General features: G+C 43.8%; 2 pseudogenes; one reads left to right on the top strand and one right to left on the bottom strand.

The window, feature by feature from the left end:
• The window catches only part of LOC129041370 (beta-glucuronidase-like), a 49,072-nt pseudogene extending 32,046 nt beyond the window's left edge, over nt 1-17,026 (bottom strand).
• Nucleotides 3,778-4,653, top strand: LOC129041369 (ATP synthase subunit a-like; annotated as a pseudogene).
• Nucleotides 17,027-17,607: the final 581 nt, after the last annotated feature.

Genomic DNA, 17,607 nt, shown 5'->3' with positions numbered 1-17,607 from the left:
ACCTTACTATTTTTACAGGTACTCTTATCACAATGCTAGGCTCACACTGATTTTTCATCTGAACAGGCTTAGAAATAAATATATTAGCCCTCATCCCAATCTTAATTAAAAAAATAAACCCCCGCTCTACAGAAACAGACACTAAATATTTCCTTATACAGGCAACCACATCTATAGTCCTCATAATAAGTATTCTCTCCAATAACCTGTTTCAGACAGTGAACAATAATAAATACTATTAATCAATTTTCATCCTTAATAATAATAACAGCCTTAGTAATAAAACTAAGGATAGCCCCTTTTCACTTCTGAGCTCCAGAAGTAACTCAAGGAACTTTCCTAACATCCGGCATCCTCCTCCTCACATGATAAATCTAGCTTCTATTTCGGTTATACATCAAATTTTTCCATCAGTAAACACCAACATCCTCCTCTCTCTCTCAATCCTACCTATTACGGTGGGCAGTGGAGGAGGACTTAACCCAACACAACGACGTAAAATTCTAGACTACTCCCCAATTACTCACATAGGTTGAATAAGAGCAGTACTAATATATAACCCAAACATTACCATTTTTAACCTATTTACTTCATCTTAACCACCACTGTATTCCTAGCACTCAGCCTGAATTCAAGCACCACAACCCTATCACTATCCCACGCCTGAAACAAATTAACATGGTTAGTATCTATAATTCTATCAATTATCCCTAGGAGGTTTACCTCCATTCATAGGATTCCTGCCTAAATGAATCACCATTCAAGAGTTTACAAAAAATAAGTCTTATTATCCCAATCATTATAGCTATCATAACTCTACTCAATCTGTATATTTACATATGCTTAGTTTACTCCACTTCAGTGACAATATTCCCCACATCCAATAATATAAAAATAAAATGATAGTTTGAAAATACAAAACCCGTATAACTTCTCCCCCCACTTACCATCTTCTCTACCCTCCTCCTACCAATCTCTCCAGTAACGCTACCTATAATCTAGAAATTTAGGTTAAGTAAGTCCAAGAGCCTTCAAAGCTCTTAAAAAGTGAATTATACTTAGTTTCTGCAAAAAACCTAAAGACTGCAAAACTGTATTCTGCATCAGTTGAATGCAAATCAATCACTTTAATTAAGCTAAGCCATGGCTAGACTGGTGGGACTTAAACCCACGAAAATTTGGTTAACACCTAAACACCCTATCAACTGGCTTCAATCTACTTCTCCCGCCTCTGGGGGAAAAAGGCAGAGAAGCCCCAGCAGGATTGAAGGTGCTCCTTTGAATTTGCAATGCAACATGAAAATCACCTCGGGGCTGCTAAAAAGAGGCCTTGACCTCTGTCTTTAGATTTACTGTCTAATGCTTACTCAGCCTTTTTACCTTTTCTCACTTCACTTATGTTCACCAACTGTGGATTGTTCTCATCCAACCATAAAGATATCGGGACATTACACCTGCTATTTGGTGCATGAGCAGGGATAGTGGCTACAGCCTTAAGCCTCCTTATTCACCAACCAGGTACTCTACTAGGAGATGATCAAATTTACAATGTCATCGTTACCGGTCATGCATTTTTCATAATTTTCTTTATAGTAATACCAATTATAATTGGAGGTTTCAGCAACTGGTTAATCCCTCTGATAATTGGCGCCCCCAACATAGCATTTTCCCGGATAAATAATATGAGTTTCTGACCCCTCTCACCCTCTTTCCTACTATTACTTGCATCCACTGTAGTAAAGGCTGGTGCTGGAACCGGCTGAACAGTCTACCCTCCGCTTAGCAGGAAACCTAACACATGCAGGAGCCTCTGTAGATTTACCCATCTTCTCACTCCATTTGACAGGTGTCTCTTCTATTTTAGGGGCCATTAACTTTATCACAATTATTAACATAAATCCTCCAGCTATGTCCCAATGTCACACACCCCTTTTCGTCTGATCAGTCCTAATTACAGCGGTTCTCCTACTCCCTTCTCTCCCAGTCCTAGCCGCCGACACTATAATACCGTTAACTGACCGCAATCTTAATATTACTTTTTTCGACCCAGCTGGTGGAGGCAAATCCTATCGTATATCAGCACTTACTCTGATTCTCTGGTCACCCTGAAGTCTGTATCCTCATCCTACCGGGCTTCAGGATAATTTCCCATATCACAACATACTATTCTGGAAAAAAAGAGCCATTTGGGTACATGGGCATAGTGTAAGCCATAATATCAATTGGCTTCTTAGGGATTATTGTATGGGCTCGCCACATATTGACAGTAGGAACAGATGTAGATACATGAGCATACTTCACCTCTGCTACTATAATTATTGCTATTCCTACTGGTGTCAAAATCTAGCTGATCAGCTACACTACATGGCAGTAACATCAAATGATCTCCCACAATACTCTAAGCCCTGGGATTTATTTTCCTTTTTACAGTAGGAGGTCTAACCGGCATTGTACTAGCCAATTCAACACTAGATATTGTTTTACATGACACATATTATGTTGTAGCCCATTTCCTTATGTCTTATCAATAGGAGCCGTATTTGCTATCATAGGAGGCTTTGTCCACTGATTCCCCCTATTTTCAGGTTATACACTTAATCAAATCTGTGTTAAAATTGACTTTGCCATCATATTTAGAGGTGTCAGTTTAACTTTCTCCCCCGCAGCATTTCCTCGGCCTATCCGGTATGCCTCGATGTTACTCCAATTATCCCGACGCATACACCACATGAAATATTATTTCATCCAGAGGCTCATTTATTTCCCTAACAGCAGTAATGCTAATAATTTTCATGATCTGAGAAGCCTTTGCTTCAAAACGAAAAGTTCTAACAATTGCACAACCATCTACCGACTTAGAATGACTGTATGGCTGTCCAACACCCTCTCACACATTCGAAGAACCAACCTACATGAGGACCTAAGTGAAAAAGGAAGGAATCGAACCTCCACAGACTGTTTCAAGCCAATCCCATAACCTCTGTAAGTTTCTCGGTATTAGTAAAATTATTTCATAACTTTGTCAAAGTTAAGTTATAGGTTAAGCCCTATGTATCTTAATGGCCCATCCAGTTCAATTAGGTCTTCAAGACGCTTCATCCCCTTTTACAGAAGAACTACTTGCCTTCCATGACCACATTCTTATAATTATTTTCCTAATTAGTTCCCTGGTTCTATACATTATTTCTCTAACACAACAAAACTAATTCATACTAGCACCACAGATGCCCAAGAATTAGAGACTGTCTGAACTATCTTGCCTGCCATCAGCTTAATCTTAATTGCCCTCCCATCCCTATGTATCCTGTATATAACAGATGAAATCAATAACCCTTCTCTCACTGTTAAAACAATTGGACATCAATGGTATTGAAGCTACGAGTACACAGATTATGAAGAATTAAGCTTCAATTCTTATGCTTCCAACAGCCGACTTAAAATGAGGAGAACTTCGACTCCTTGAAGTCAATAACCAAACAATCTTCCCAAGAGAAATTCCCATCCGTATGCTAATCGCACCCGAAGATCTCCTGCACTAATGAACTATTCCCTCACTAGGGTTAAAAACAGATGCATTCCCTGGACGCTTAAACCAATTTGCCTTACCTGCTACATGATCAGGCATCTACTACGGACAATGCTCAGAAATGTGTGGATTTAACCACAGTTTTATACCTATTGTTCTAGAATTAGTCCCATTAAAAACTTTCAAAACTTGGTCTATATCTGCACTATAATATCACTGTAAAGCTACCCCAGTGTTAACCTTTTCAGTTAAAGACTGAGAGAAATCATACCTCTCTACAGTGAATGCCTCGACTAGATACTTCCACATGACCTATTATTACTATATCAACAATCATAACTTTATTCTCCATTATTCAATTAAAACTATCAAAGTTCATTTACCACACACCCCCTACACCAAAAATAATTAAAACACAAAAATGTTAACAACCCTTGAGAACTAAAATGAACTAAAATCTGCTCACCTCATTTACTGCCCCGACAATCCTAGGTTTACCCTCAGCAGCACTAATCATCTTCTTTCCCACCACACTACTTCCAACCTCCAACTACCTAATCAATAACCAACTGATTTCTATTCAACAATGACTAGTTCAACTTGTTCTAAAACAAATAATAATCACACATACTATTAAAGGATGAACCTGATCCCTTATACTAATATCCCTAATTCTCTTTATTGCCTTAGCCAATCTCCTTGGGTTTCCACCCCACTCATTTACACCAACTACCTGATTATCAATAAATCTCGGTATAGCAATCCCCTTATGAGCAGGCACAGTAATCACAGGCTTCTACTGGAAAACTAAAAACTCCTTAGCTCACTTCCTACTACCAGGCACACACATTCCACTTACCCCTATACTAGTAATCGTCAAAACCATTAGTCCACTTATTCAACCAATGGCACTAGCTGTACGTTTAACAGCCAACATTACAGCCGGTCACTTACTCATACACTTAACTGGAGGAACCACACTGGTATTATCAACTATTAACCTTCCCACAGCTTCAATCACCCTTATTATTCTAATTCTATTGACCACTCTCAAATTCGCTGTGGCCCATATCCAAGCTTGTGTCTTTATGCTATTAGTAAGCCTTTATTTATATGACAACACATAACGACCCACCAAACACACCCCTATCGTTTAGTGAAACCCAGCCCTTGGCTGTTAACAGGGTCTCTCTCAGCTCTCCTAATAACATCTGGCCTAGCTATTATGATTTCACTTTAACTCTATTACTCTTTTAACCTTAGGCCTACTAAACAATACACTGACTATATATCAATGGTGACATGACATTATCTGAGAAAGTTCATTTCAAAGCCACCATGCAACAACTGTCCAAAAAGGCCTCCGATATGGAATAGTTCTATTTAATATCTCAGAAGTAATTTTTTGTTTTTCTTTTGCTGGGTTCTTCTGGGCATTCTACCATTCTAGTCTAGCCCCAACTCCAGACCTAGGAGGACACTGACCCCCAACAGGCATTTCTCCCTCGACCCTCTGGAAGTACCCCCCCGCCCCGAATACATCTGTATTACTTGCATCAGGGGTTTCAATTACTTGAGCCCATCACAGCCTAATAGAAAATAATCAAAAACAAATAATTCAAGCACTACTTATCACAATTACCTTCGGTATTTACTTCACCCTCCTACAAGTCTCAGAATACTTGGAGGCTCCCTTTGCTATTTCTGATGGAATTTATGGCTCAACATTCTTCACACCTACAGGCTTTCACAGACTTCACATCATTATTGGATCAACATTCCTCACTATCTGTCTCCCCTGCCAATTAAAATAACACTTTACATCTAGCCATCACTTCGGCTTTGAAGCCGTGGCCTGATATTGACACTTTGTAGACGTAGTATGACTATTCTTCTATGTTTCTATTTACTGATGAGGATCTTACTCTTTTAGTATAAACAGTGCCATTGACTTCCAATCAGTTTCGACAACATCTGAAAAAGAGTAATTAACCTGCCCTAGCAGTCAATGCCCTATTAGCCCTATCACTAATAGTTATTACATTTTGGCTCCCACAACTTAATATTTATATAAAAAAATCCAGCCCCTATGAATGCGGATTTGACCCATTACCCTCCACCCACATTCCCTTCTCCATAAAATTTTTTCTAGTAGCCATCACATTCCTCCTATTTGACTTAGAAATTGTCCTACTACTACCCTTGCCATGAGCCCTTCAAACAAGCACCCTGACACTCATAATCAGCACAGCCCTTAATACTAGTTATAATTTTAGTTCTAGGGTTAACTTATGAATGAACTCCCAAAGGATTAGATTGCACTGAATTGGTAGATAGTTTAAGTCAAAATGAATGATTTTGACTCATTAGATTATGATAGAACATATTTACCAAATGCCCTCTATTTGTATCAATATCATATTAGCATATAACACATCACTTCTGGGGATATTAATCTTCGATCCCACCTGATATCATCCCCACTACGCCTAGAAGGAATAATATTATCATTATTCATCATAAATACCCTTATAACTTTAAATATACATTTCACCCTAGCATTCATAATACCCATTACCCTCCTAGTATTTGCTGCCTGCGAAGCCACAGCGGGCCTTGCCATACTAGTTTCAATTTCCAACACCTATGACCTAGACTATATACATAACCTAAATTGACTTCAATGCTAAAAATTATTATTATTCCAATAATTATACTGCTACCAATAAAATGACTCTCTAAAAACTCTATAATCTGAATCAATATGACTATTCACAGCCTAATCATCAGCTTCATTGCCCTATTATTTTTTAATCAATTCAATGACAATCTATTCAACTTCTCATTAACTTTCTCTTCTGATCTGCTGACATCACCCCTTCTAATCTTAACAGCCTGACTACTACCTCTTATAATTACAGCAAGCCAGTACCACCTCTCCAGTGAGTCACCCCCATGGAAAAAGCTCTATTATTTCCATATTGATTTCCCTACAATTTTCTTTAATTATGGAATTCACAGCCACAGAGCTAATTATATTTTGTATTCTCTTTGAAGCTACATTTATCCCTACCTTAATTATTATCACCCCCTGAGGTAACCAACCAGAACGCCTCAATGCAAGCTCATATTTCTTATTTTATACACTAGTGGGATCTCTTCCCCCTGCTTATTATACTTATTTATACTCAAAATACCTTCGCTTCACTGAACACGATAATAATATTTACCACCCAAGAACTGTTAATTTCCTGATCCAATAACCTTATATGATTAGCATGTATTATGGGTTTTACAGTAAAAATACCCCTACACGGACTTCACCTATGAATTCCTAAAGCCCACGTACAAACCCCTATTGCAGGCTCAATAGTACTTGCAGCAGTTCTCCTAAAACCAGGCGGCTATGGCATAATACGGCTTACCCTTATCCTCAGCTCCGACAGAATATACACCTTACCCCTTCCTCCTGTTATCCTTATGAGGGATAGTTATGATAAGCTCTATTTGTCTATGACAAACTGATCTAAAATCACTTATTGCATATTCCTCTGTAAGTCATACAGCACTTGTTATTATGGCTATCCTCATTCAAACTCCCTGAAGCTTTACCGGTGCAATCACCCTCATAATTGCCCACAGACTTACTTCATCCTTACTATTCTGCCTAGCAAATTCAAACTATGAGTGAATCCATAGCCAAATCATATTACTCTTTTGAGGTCTTCAAACACTACTCCCACTAACAGCCTTTTGATGACTTATAGCAAACCTTACTAACCTTGGCTTACCCCCCACCATTAATCTAATAGAACTCTTTGTAAGGGTAGCTTCATTCTCCTGATCAAACATCATCAATAAGCTTATAGGACGAATATATTAATCACAGCCCTTTATTCCCTATACGTGCTTATCACAACACAAGGAACACTTACAGATTACATTAACAGTATTAAACCTTCCTCCACACGAGAAAATATGCTAATACTTGTACACCTTGCACCTATTCTCCTATTATCACTAAACCCTAAAATTATTATAGGTTTTATACCCTGTGAATATAGTTTAATCAGAACATTAGATTGTGGGTCTAGTAACAGAAGTCTGCAATTTCTTATTTACTGAGAAAGTATGCAAGAACTGCTAACTCATGCCCCCGTGCCCAACAACATGGCTTTCTCAAGTTTTAGAGGATAAGAGCTATCCATTGGTCTCAGGAACCAAAAATATTGGTGCAACTCCAAATACAAGTAATAATCATGTATTTTTCCATTACTATAAACTTAATCTCCTTAACCTTACAATCATTACTACCTTAATCAACTCTCACAAGAACTCGTATCCATATTACGTAAAAATATCTACCGCATGCACCTTCACCATTAGCTTCATTCCCACAATGTTTGTGTATATAGACCACGAAGCCATCATCTCAAACTGATATTGAATAACAATCCAAACCTTAATCTCTCACTAAGCTTCAAACTAGACTACTTCTCCATAAAATTTATCCCAGTAGCACTATTTGTCACCTGATCTATTAGAGAATTCTCAATATGGTATATAAAATCAGATCTCAACATTAATCAATTTTTCAAATATTTATTTTCCTCACTACAATATTAATTCTAGTTACCGCCAACAACCTTTTTCAACTTCTTGTCAGATGAGAAGGCATAGGAATTATGTCTTTTTTTACTGATTGGCTGATGACAGGGCCGAGCAGATGTTAATACAGCAGCCCTCCAAGCGATTCTATATAACCGCATTGGCGATATTGGCTTCATTTTAGCTATAGCATGATTCCTCTCATCCTGCAATACATAAGAACCTCAACAAGCATTTATCCCAAATCCTTCCCCCGATCTTCTTCCATTAATTGGCCTTCTCTTAGCAGCAGCGGGAAAGTCAGTTCAATTTGGCCTCCACCCGACTTCCTTCCACCATGGAAGGCCCAATCCCAGTCGCAGCCGTACTCTACTCTAGCACTACAGTTGTAGCAGGAGTTTTCCTGCTTATCCACTTCCACCTTTTAATAGAAAATAGTATATTAATCCAAATCCTTACACTGTGTTTAGGGGCTATTGCCACCTTACTTACAGCAATTTGTGCTCGAACACAAAATGTTATCAACAAAATCATAGCATTATCCACCTCAAGTCAACTAGGCCTTATAATAGTTACAACTGGCATTAATCAAGCACACCTAGCATTCCTACATATCTGCACCCATGCCTTTTTTAAAGCTATATTATTTATATGTTCAGGATCCATCACCCATAACCTCAACGATGAACAAGATATCCGAAAAATAGAAGGACTATTTAAGACTTTACCCCTTACTTCCTCCTCTCTTATTATTGGCAGCCTAGCACTTACGGCTATGCCTTTCCTCACAGGCTTTTATTCTAAAGACCTCATTATCACAACTGCAAACACATCATATACCAAAGCCTCAGCCCTCTCTAGTACTCTTATTGCTACCTCCCTAACAAGGATCTATAGTATCCAAATTATTTTCTTTGCTCTAATAGGACAACGCCGCTTCCCAACCCTAATCAGCATTGATGAAAATAACCCTTCCCTAATAAACCCAATTAAATGCTTTATAGTCTGCCGTATCTTCCCTGGGTTTCTCATCACCAATAGCATTATCCCTAACTTCATCCCCCCAAACAACCAAAACTTACAGCCTTGGGTGTAACCATCCTAGGACTCTTACTGGCAATGGAACTTAGTTTTATAACTAATAATCTTAAGATAACATATCCATTACAAACATTCAACTTCTCCAATATATTAGGATTCTACTCAATCACAATTCATCCTACAACCCCTCACTCAAACCTATCTACAAGCCAAAACCTGGCATCACTTCTGCTAGATCTAACTTGACTAGAAAAGTCCATACCAAAGACAATTTCACAGACCCAAATCACAGCCTCCATTACCATAACTACTCAAAAAGGCCTAATTAAATGTTATTTCTTCTTTTTTTATTCCACCCTTTTTAACTTTACTCTTGTCTACTCTATTACCCCCAAGTAATTTCAACTGCAACATAAATACAAACAAACAATGTTCAATTAGCAACCACCACCAATCAACACCCATAATTATATAAAGCACCAGCACCCACGGAATCCTCACAAATCAACCCTGGCCCCTCACCCTCAAAAATTATTCAACTTCCCACACTAATAAAATTAACTATGATTACCACCCCATCATACTCACCATTCATCAAAGTAACACCACCTCTATTCGTATCCCCAGTAATAAAGTTCCTAAAACCTCAATACTTGATCCTCATGCCTCAGGGTATTCCTCAATAGCCATCACCACAGTATATCCAAAAACAACCATCATCCCCCCCAAATAAATAAAAAAGACTATTAATCCCATAAAAGCCCCACCATAATTCAACACAACACAACCTACAGCACCACTAAGAATTAACCCTAAATCCCCATAAATAGGAGAAGGTTTAGAAGAAAAACCTACAAATCCCGTAACAAAAGAACACTTAATAAGAATAAAGCATATGTCATTATTCCCACATGAGTTATAGCCATGACTAATGATATGAAAAACCATCACTGTACTTCAACTATAAGAACACTAATGACCATTATATGTAAAACAAACCCACTAATACAAATCATTAATTACTCATTCATTGATCTCCCCGCACCATCTAATATCTCTATATGATGAAACTTTGGCTCACTTCTTGGTACCTGCTTAATCCTCCAGATCATCACAGGGTTCTTTCTGGCCATACACTACACACCAGATACCTCATTTGCTTTCTCTTCAGTCACCCATATTAACCGAGATGTGGACTACAGCTGAAGAGTCCGCTATTTTCACACTAACGGCTCTTCAGCACTCTTCATCTGACTCTTCCTACACATCGGCGGAGGCTTATATTATGGGTCATTCATATATTTAGAAATCTGACATAGTGGCATTATCCTTCTACTCACAACCACAGCAACAGCATTTATAGGCTATGTTCTTCCATGAGGCCAATGAATCCATTGTTCTTCCATGAGGCGCTGCAGTAATCACAAACCTACTATCAGCCATCCCATATATTGGAACTGACCTTGTCCAATGAATCTAAGGTGGATTTTCAGTTGACAAAGCCACTCTTACACGATTCTTCACCTTCCACTTCATCTTACCTTTCATCATCATAGCGCTAACACTTCTCCACCTTTTATTCCTACATGAAACAGGGTCTAATAACCCTTCAGGAATTTTATCACATTCTGACAAAATCACCTTCCACCCTTACTACACAACCAAAGATATTCTAGGTTTAATTTTTCTCCTCCTCCTTTTAATAATTCTAGTACTGTTTTCGCCTGACCTCCTGGGTGACCCAGATCATTACACCTTAGTCAACCCCCTAAATACCCTGCCCCACACTAAACCACAGTGATACTTTTTATTTGCATATGCAATCTTATGATCCATCCCCAATAAATTAGGAGGCGTACTGGCCCTTCTATTATCCATTCTCATTCTAGCAGTTATTCCTGCACTCCACACATCCAAACAACAAAGCATCATATTTCACCCATTAAGTCAGTATCTGTTCTGAATCTTAGTCACCGACCTATTCACACTCACATGAATCAGAGGACAGCCAGTTGAACAGCCTTTTATTACCATTGGACAGATAGCATCTAAGATATATTTCTCTATTATTCTTGCCCTCATACCACTCACCGCCCTAATCGAAAATAAACTACTTAAATGAAACTGCCCTTGTAGTATAATCCAATACATCAGTCTTGTAAAGCAGAAATGGAGAGTCCCCTCCCCAGGGCAACTCAGAGAAAAAGCATTCCCACTTCACCATCAACACCCAAAGCCAAGATTCTAATTAAACTATTCTCTGTATTCTTTTTGGCACGCATTTTAACTACTATGTAAGTGCTGACCATCAACACTAATACACTAATACTTTTATGTACTTTGTGCATTATTGCTAGTCTCCATGAATATACAGCACTATCAATGCCCAATTGTACACAGTATATTCTCAGATTATATGACATTACAAGCTTGCTCCACATGAATATAAGTATTAGCAATTTCTTAACTATCGTACATAATACTACACTTACATATAGAACTAGTTCCACATGGATATCGACCAGTACTCAAAATCCTTAATATTACATAGTACATTCATTGGTTCATTGGAATAGCACATTTCAGTCAAAACCACCCTCCCAATATGGATATCTCCTACCAAATTTTGGTATCTTAATCTACCAACCTCCGAGAAATCATCATCCCGCTTGGGTGTGTTACCCTCCTTGCTCCAGGCCCATAATACTTGGGGGTGACTATACTGCAACTATACCTGGCATCTGGTTCTTACCTCAGGGCCATAAAACTAAGATTGCCCACATGTTCCCCTTAAATAAGACATCTCGATGGACTAGTGACTATCACCCTATTAACCAGTCAAGGGAGAACTGTCACGCATTTGGTATTTTTAACTTTTGGGGATGCTATCACTCACCATCACAGAAGGCCTGGTCCCCTGTCCATTGGCTGTAGTAGTACTTGGATTTGATTTCCACCAAACCAATTGTAGAAGTCGCACCTACTCCTCAGGTGATCCACCCGACTCGGCCTCCAAAAGTGCTGGCATTACAGGCATGAGCCACCGTGTCTGGCGCTCTTTTTAAATTTAAAAAAAGATTTTTTTGGCCAGGCACAGTGGTCACACCTGTAATCCCAACACTTAGGAAGGCTGAGGTGGAAGGATCGCTTGAGCCCAGGAGTTTAAGACCAGCCTGGGTAACATAGGGAAACCACTTCTTCCTTAAAAATACAAAAAAATTAGCCAGGCATGTTGGTGCATGCCTGCAGCCCCAGCAGCCCCTGTAGCCCCAGCTACTTGGGAGGCTGAAGTGGGAGGATTGCTTGAGCCAGGAGTTCGGGGCTGCAGTGAGCTACGATCTTGAGGCAGGGTAAGCAGTCAAGAAAGTGACCGCATCCTTACGGCACTGAGACACGCGACCTGTGAACAAGCAAGTACAGCTACTGTGCATGTGCACCAAGAGGACGACCCAGAGCTTGCTTAGAGTAACACCTCTTCCCAGCTCCTTAAAGGGAGCTTCCCTTGTAATAATCAGCGCTGTCTCATCCTTTTGAGCAGCCTGCCCTGAATTCTCTCTCTCAGGGTGAACTGTGTATTTTGCACTTCACTATTTTTTTTGAGACGGGGTGTCGCTCTGTCACCCAGGCTGGAGTGCAGTGTTGCAATCTCAGCTCACTGCAACCTCCACCTCCCGGGTTCAAGCAATTCTCCCATCTCAACCTCCTGAGTAGCCAGTATTACAGGCACACGCCACCACACCCAGCTAATGTTGGCCAGGCTGGTCTGAACTCCTGAGCTCAGGTGATCCACCTGCCTCGGCCTCTGAATGTGCTGGGATTACAGGCATGAGCCACTGTGCCCTGGCTATTCTGCACTTAACTTCCAAAATACTTTTCCTTTGCAATTGCTCTATGCTGCATTGTCTTTGCCTTGTGATTCTTGTTTAAATTCTTATTTATTTTTCATTTAATTTAATTAATTTATTTATTTTGAGACACAGTCTCACTATGTTACCCAAGCGGGTCTTGAACTTTCGAGCTCAAGTGATCTGCCAACCTTCGCCTCCCAAGGTGCTGGGATGACAGGCATTAGCTACAACACCCAGCCTAAATTCTTTTAAACTTAGTACAGTGGTCCCACAACAGCTGTCAATAATCTCGCCACTGCACTCCAGTCTGGGCGACAGTGCAAGGCCTCATTTCAGAAAAAGATATATTTTTAAAAAGTAAAAAAACTTAATTTTTTTTTTCTTAAAGACAGAGTATCCCAGCCGGGAACGGTGGGTCACGCCTGTAATCCTTACACTTTGTGAGGCTGAGGTGGGTGGATCGCCTGAGGTCAGGAGTTCAAGACCAGCCAGGCCAACATGGTGAAATGCCATCTCTACTAAAAACATACAAAAATTAGCTGGGCGTGGTGGTGGGTGCCTGTAATCCCAGCTACTCGGGAGGCTGAGGCAGGAGAATCACTTGAACCGATGAGGCAGAGGTTGCAGTGAGCCGAGATCACACCACTGCCCTCTAGCCTGGTCAACAGAACGAGACTCTATCACAAAACAAAACAAAACAAGACAGGGTCTCCCTCTGTTGCCCAGACCGAAGTGCAGTGGTGCCGTCATAGCTCACTGCACCCTTGACCTCCCAGGCTCAAGTGATTCTCCTGCCTCAGCAGCTGGGACTACTGGCACATATCACCATGCCAGGCAAATTTTTTAATTTTTTGTGGTGATGGTCTCGCTATATTACCCAGGCTGGTCTTGAACTTCTGGCCTCAAGTGATCCTCCTACCAGGGCCTCCTTGCAAAGAGCTGGGTCGACAGGAGTGAGCCACCATGCCCAGCCCCCTGAAGCGGCCTGTTCCTTGAGCATGATGTGTAGCAAGGGGAGCTGGAGTGAGAGCAGCACCGTGGGGAAGGGAAAGGACAGCCACCCTGAGCTGTGTGACCTTAGGCCAGACCGCTCTTCTCCAAGCCAGGTCAACCACATGGGTGATTTCAGGAGCCGGTGCCCGCTCAGACAAGCTGGATTTTAGCTTCCTAGGGGGATGGGAACCTGTGAGGGTTTAGAGATGCTGGCAGCACCTTTTTCCTGGGAGAACTTTCCAAACAGGGAACAAACAGAGTCACCCTGGCCCCACTGAGGGAGGGTCCTACCAGAAACCCTCACCACTGTCATGCTCCATGCCGGTGGTGATGGTGATGTCATCGATGTAGGTGGTGGGTGTTGTGTACAGAAGCACAGACAACGCTGCAGTCCTGCATAGTTGAAGAAGTCAAAGTCTGTGTTCCGGACAAAGTAACCCTTGAGATACCTAGGGTGGGAGGACTATGGTTCGCTGGGCCCTTGCCCTGGGTCCCTTACCTCAGTTCACAGGCCTCCCCAGCCTCCCCAGATCCAGGGCCTCCACTCTGCGAAGGCCACCCTGACCCTAGCAAGAAGACTACAAGGTTGGGCAGGAAGGTGCGTGCGCGCGGTGGAGGCAGGATGGTACCCACATAAAGTGTCGGTCATATCATGATTGGTCCCTGGTGGCAGGGTGGAGGGAGTGAGTGTGTTGTTGGTGGCGACAGTGATGCGGAGGTGGGAGGGCAGAGGCCCCACTAGGACCAGGCTGCTGATGTCGGCCTGGAAGGGGAGATAGCCCCTCTCACCCTCCAGTGCTTCGATCCCATTCACCCACTGCAGACACAGGAGATATGGGGAAGGGGCGTCAGGTCAGGGCACGAGAAGGGGTCCTGCTATCAGGCACTCCCTCACATAACCTGCAGCATGGGGCTCAGGGGCCTGCCAGCCAGACGGGAAGAATGACATCCCAATGGGGTATAGCAGGCCACCTATCCCCCTACACAGGGCACAGCCCCCAGGACAAGGCAGGGCACCCCATTGTCCCACCCCAGAAGATAGGCTGTGGGTGGCAGTTGGGGGTCCCATGCTGTTCAGCAGCCATGCCCACCCACCTACCCTGCCTCCTCCTGGCCACACTGACCACGACAGCATAGGAGTGAGCACTGCCAATCCTCAGCACCACTCTTGTGTGCAGGTCCTGGGTCCGTCGCTCTGGCAGGGTCACTTCCCATTCGTACCACACCTGGCCGACAAAATGCCACAGCCACCAGTCCTGACCAATGTCGTTGAAGGTGGAAGGAACCGGCATGTCCAGGGTGGGGCCCAACTGTGGAGAGAAGGGCCGGGCTCAGCTCCTAGGACCCCAAAGGGATCTGGGACCAGTGTGCTGCACAGCTGTGTCCCCAGGCCTAGCGGAAGCCCTGACACATAGCGGGGACTCTTGACAGAACCGACAGATTACTCGCTGATGACAGGTCAACTGCCAGAGCGGTTTGTGCACCTGGGCCAGTGGGGCCAGGAGTTCCTCCTCAGAGTGGATGGGGCCCAATATCTCCCGAGACAGGAGCGAGCCCAGGGCCACATCCCAGCCCGAGGCAAGAAGGTTCAGACCCATAACTAAGAGACAGATGACCCACTGCCTGGCACAGGGAGGAAGGCTGGTTGGGGGCATGGGGGGGCTTTGCTTAGGACACTGTGAGTGGGGCACACACAGGCACCCAGTCCTCTTCTCTCTTCCTCCTGTACTGAATGCCGCAAAGTCAGAAAAAGAGGATGTAGATCAGGCAAAAGCGGCTCAGATCTCACCTGGTCCCACTTCTCTGCTAACCACATCCAAGTGAGGAGGGGAACAGGGGTGGCGTCCCTGGCCTGTCACGTTCTGTCCTCTATCTGAACTTGAAAACCAAGGAAACTTCCTGCCTAGGCAGAGCTGACCTCATGACGTCTAAACTGTCCCCTCCTCCCCATCCCTGGGCCCAGCTCTGTGCAGCGCCTGCTGCTCTGGCCAGATGAGTGTCTGGGTGGGTCATGTCTATAATCAGCGCTTTGGGAGGTCAACGTGGGAGGATGGCTTGAGACCAGGAGTTCGAGACCAGCCTGGGCAACATAGTGAGACCCTATATCTTAAAAAAAGTAAGTTGTTTTTTGTTGTTGTTGTTGTTTGAGATGGAGTCTCACTCTGTCACCCACGTTGGAGTGCAGTGGCGTGATCTCGGCTCACTGCAACCTCTGCCTTCTGGGTTCAAGCAATTCTCCTGCCTCAGCCTCCCAAGTCGCTGGGATTACACGCATGCACCACCACACCCAAGTAGTTTTTATATTTTTAGCAGAGACAGGGTGTCACCATGTTGGCCAGACTGGTCTCGAACTCCTGACCTCAGGTGATTTGCCCATCTCGGCCATCCAAAGTGCTGGGATTACAGGCGTTCGCCACCGAGCCTGGTCAGAATTTTTTTTTTAATTAGCCAGGCGTGGTGGCCCCAGCTAACTTGCAAAGCTGGGGTGGGAGGATCGCTTGAGGTCAGAAATTAGGATTGCAACACTGCGCTCCCGCCTGGGCGACAGGGCCAAACTCAGTCTCAAACAATTTTAAAAATTAAAAATAAACATAAAAAATAGGACACTGCTAGGGCTCAGCCTTCGCCTCGGGAGGGGGCTCGGCAGGAGTGCTTCCTCCTTCTCCTGCATCCTCTGCCTCGGCCCTTCTGGTTCCCCCTGGTCCCCCTGTCCTCCAACCCCGCGTCCCCAAGCCCGCTGACCTTTAACCTCCTCCCAGTTGGGCTCCCAGTCTCAAGGCGCTCAGGTGAAGGAGCCTGAGGGGGTGACCGTGCTCCCCTACTCCCACTCCCGCCGCCGGGCTTCCGTGCGCCTGCCGGCCCTGCCCCGAGCACGCACCTCGTGCAGCGGACGAGGGTAACACTGCTCCTAGAAGCCCCGGCGCCGGTTGTCGGAGCAGTCGGCGCTGAAGCTTCAGAGGCCGTCCAGCTTCTTGAGCTCCCGCGACGGGCTCTCCCGGGGGTACAGCATCCTGCCCTGCAGCCAGCGCGCAGCCCCGTAACAGCGCTAGAGCGCCGCCAGGGCAAAGACCAGAGCACGCTTCCCGCTCCTCTGCTCGGCCGCCGTCTGCGGGGCTAAGCGCACCGCGGGAGGAGCCTTGCAGGTGGGTCGCGTGACGCACATGTCCCGTGGTGCGCCTGAGGCCGTCCGCGCCATCTTTGTTGAGGGCGAGTGCCAGACCTTGAGGGGCTGGGCGGGGCCGGGCGCTGCCCAGTGGAGCCAATGGCTGGGAACCCTGGGGAAACGGGACCCACACCCTCTGCCCCAGCCAAGAAGGGCGACGTCTGCTCTCCTCCTCGGCCCAGGCTGGACGATCCAGGGCCGCAGGCCAGGAGAGGACCCCTGAGATTGGTGGGATTCCCGTTTCTTCAAGGAGCACCTCCACTCACTTTCTCCAGCGGGAATCTTCCATCGCTGTGGCTCATGCCTGTAATCCCAGCACTTTGGGAGCCCGAGGGAAGGGGATCACTTGAGGCCAGGATTTGGAGACCCGCCTGGCCAACATGTCGAAGCACCGTCTGTATTAAAAATACCAAAAAAAAAGAAAAATT

This window comes from Pongo pygmaeus, chromosome 6 (assembly GCF_028885625.2).
Source record: "Pongo pygmaeus isolate AG05252 chromosome 6, NHGRI_mPonPyg2-v2.0_pri, whole genome shotgun sequence".
Taxonomy (NCBI): domain Eukaryota; kingdom Metazoa; phylum Chordata; class Mammalia; order Primates; family Hominidae; genus Pongo; species Pongo pygmaeus.
Note: the sequence above shows the minus strand (reverse complement) of the source record. Positions and strands in the feature narration are given on the sequence as shown.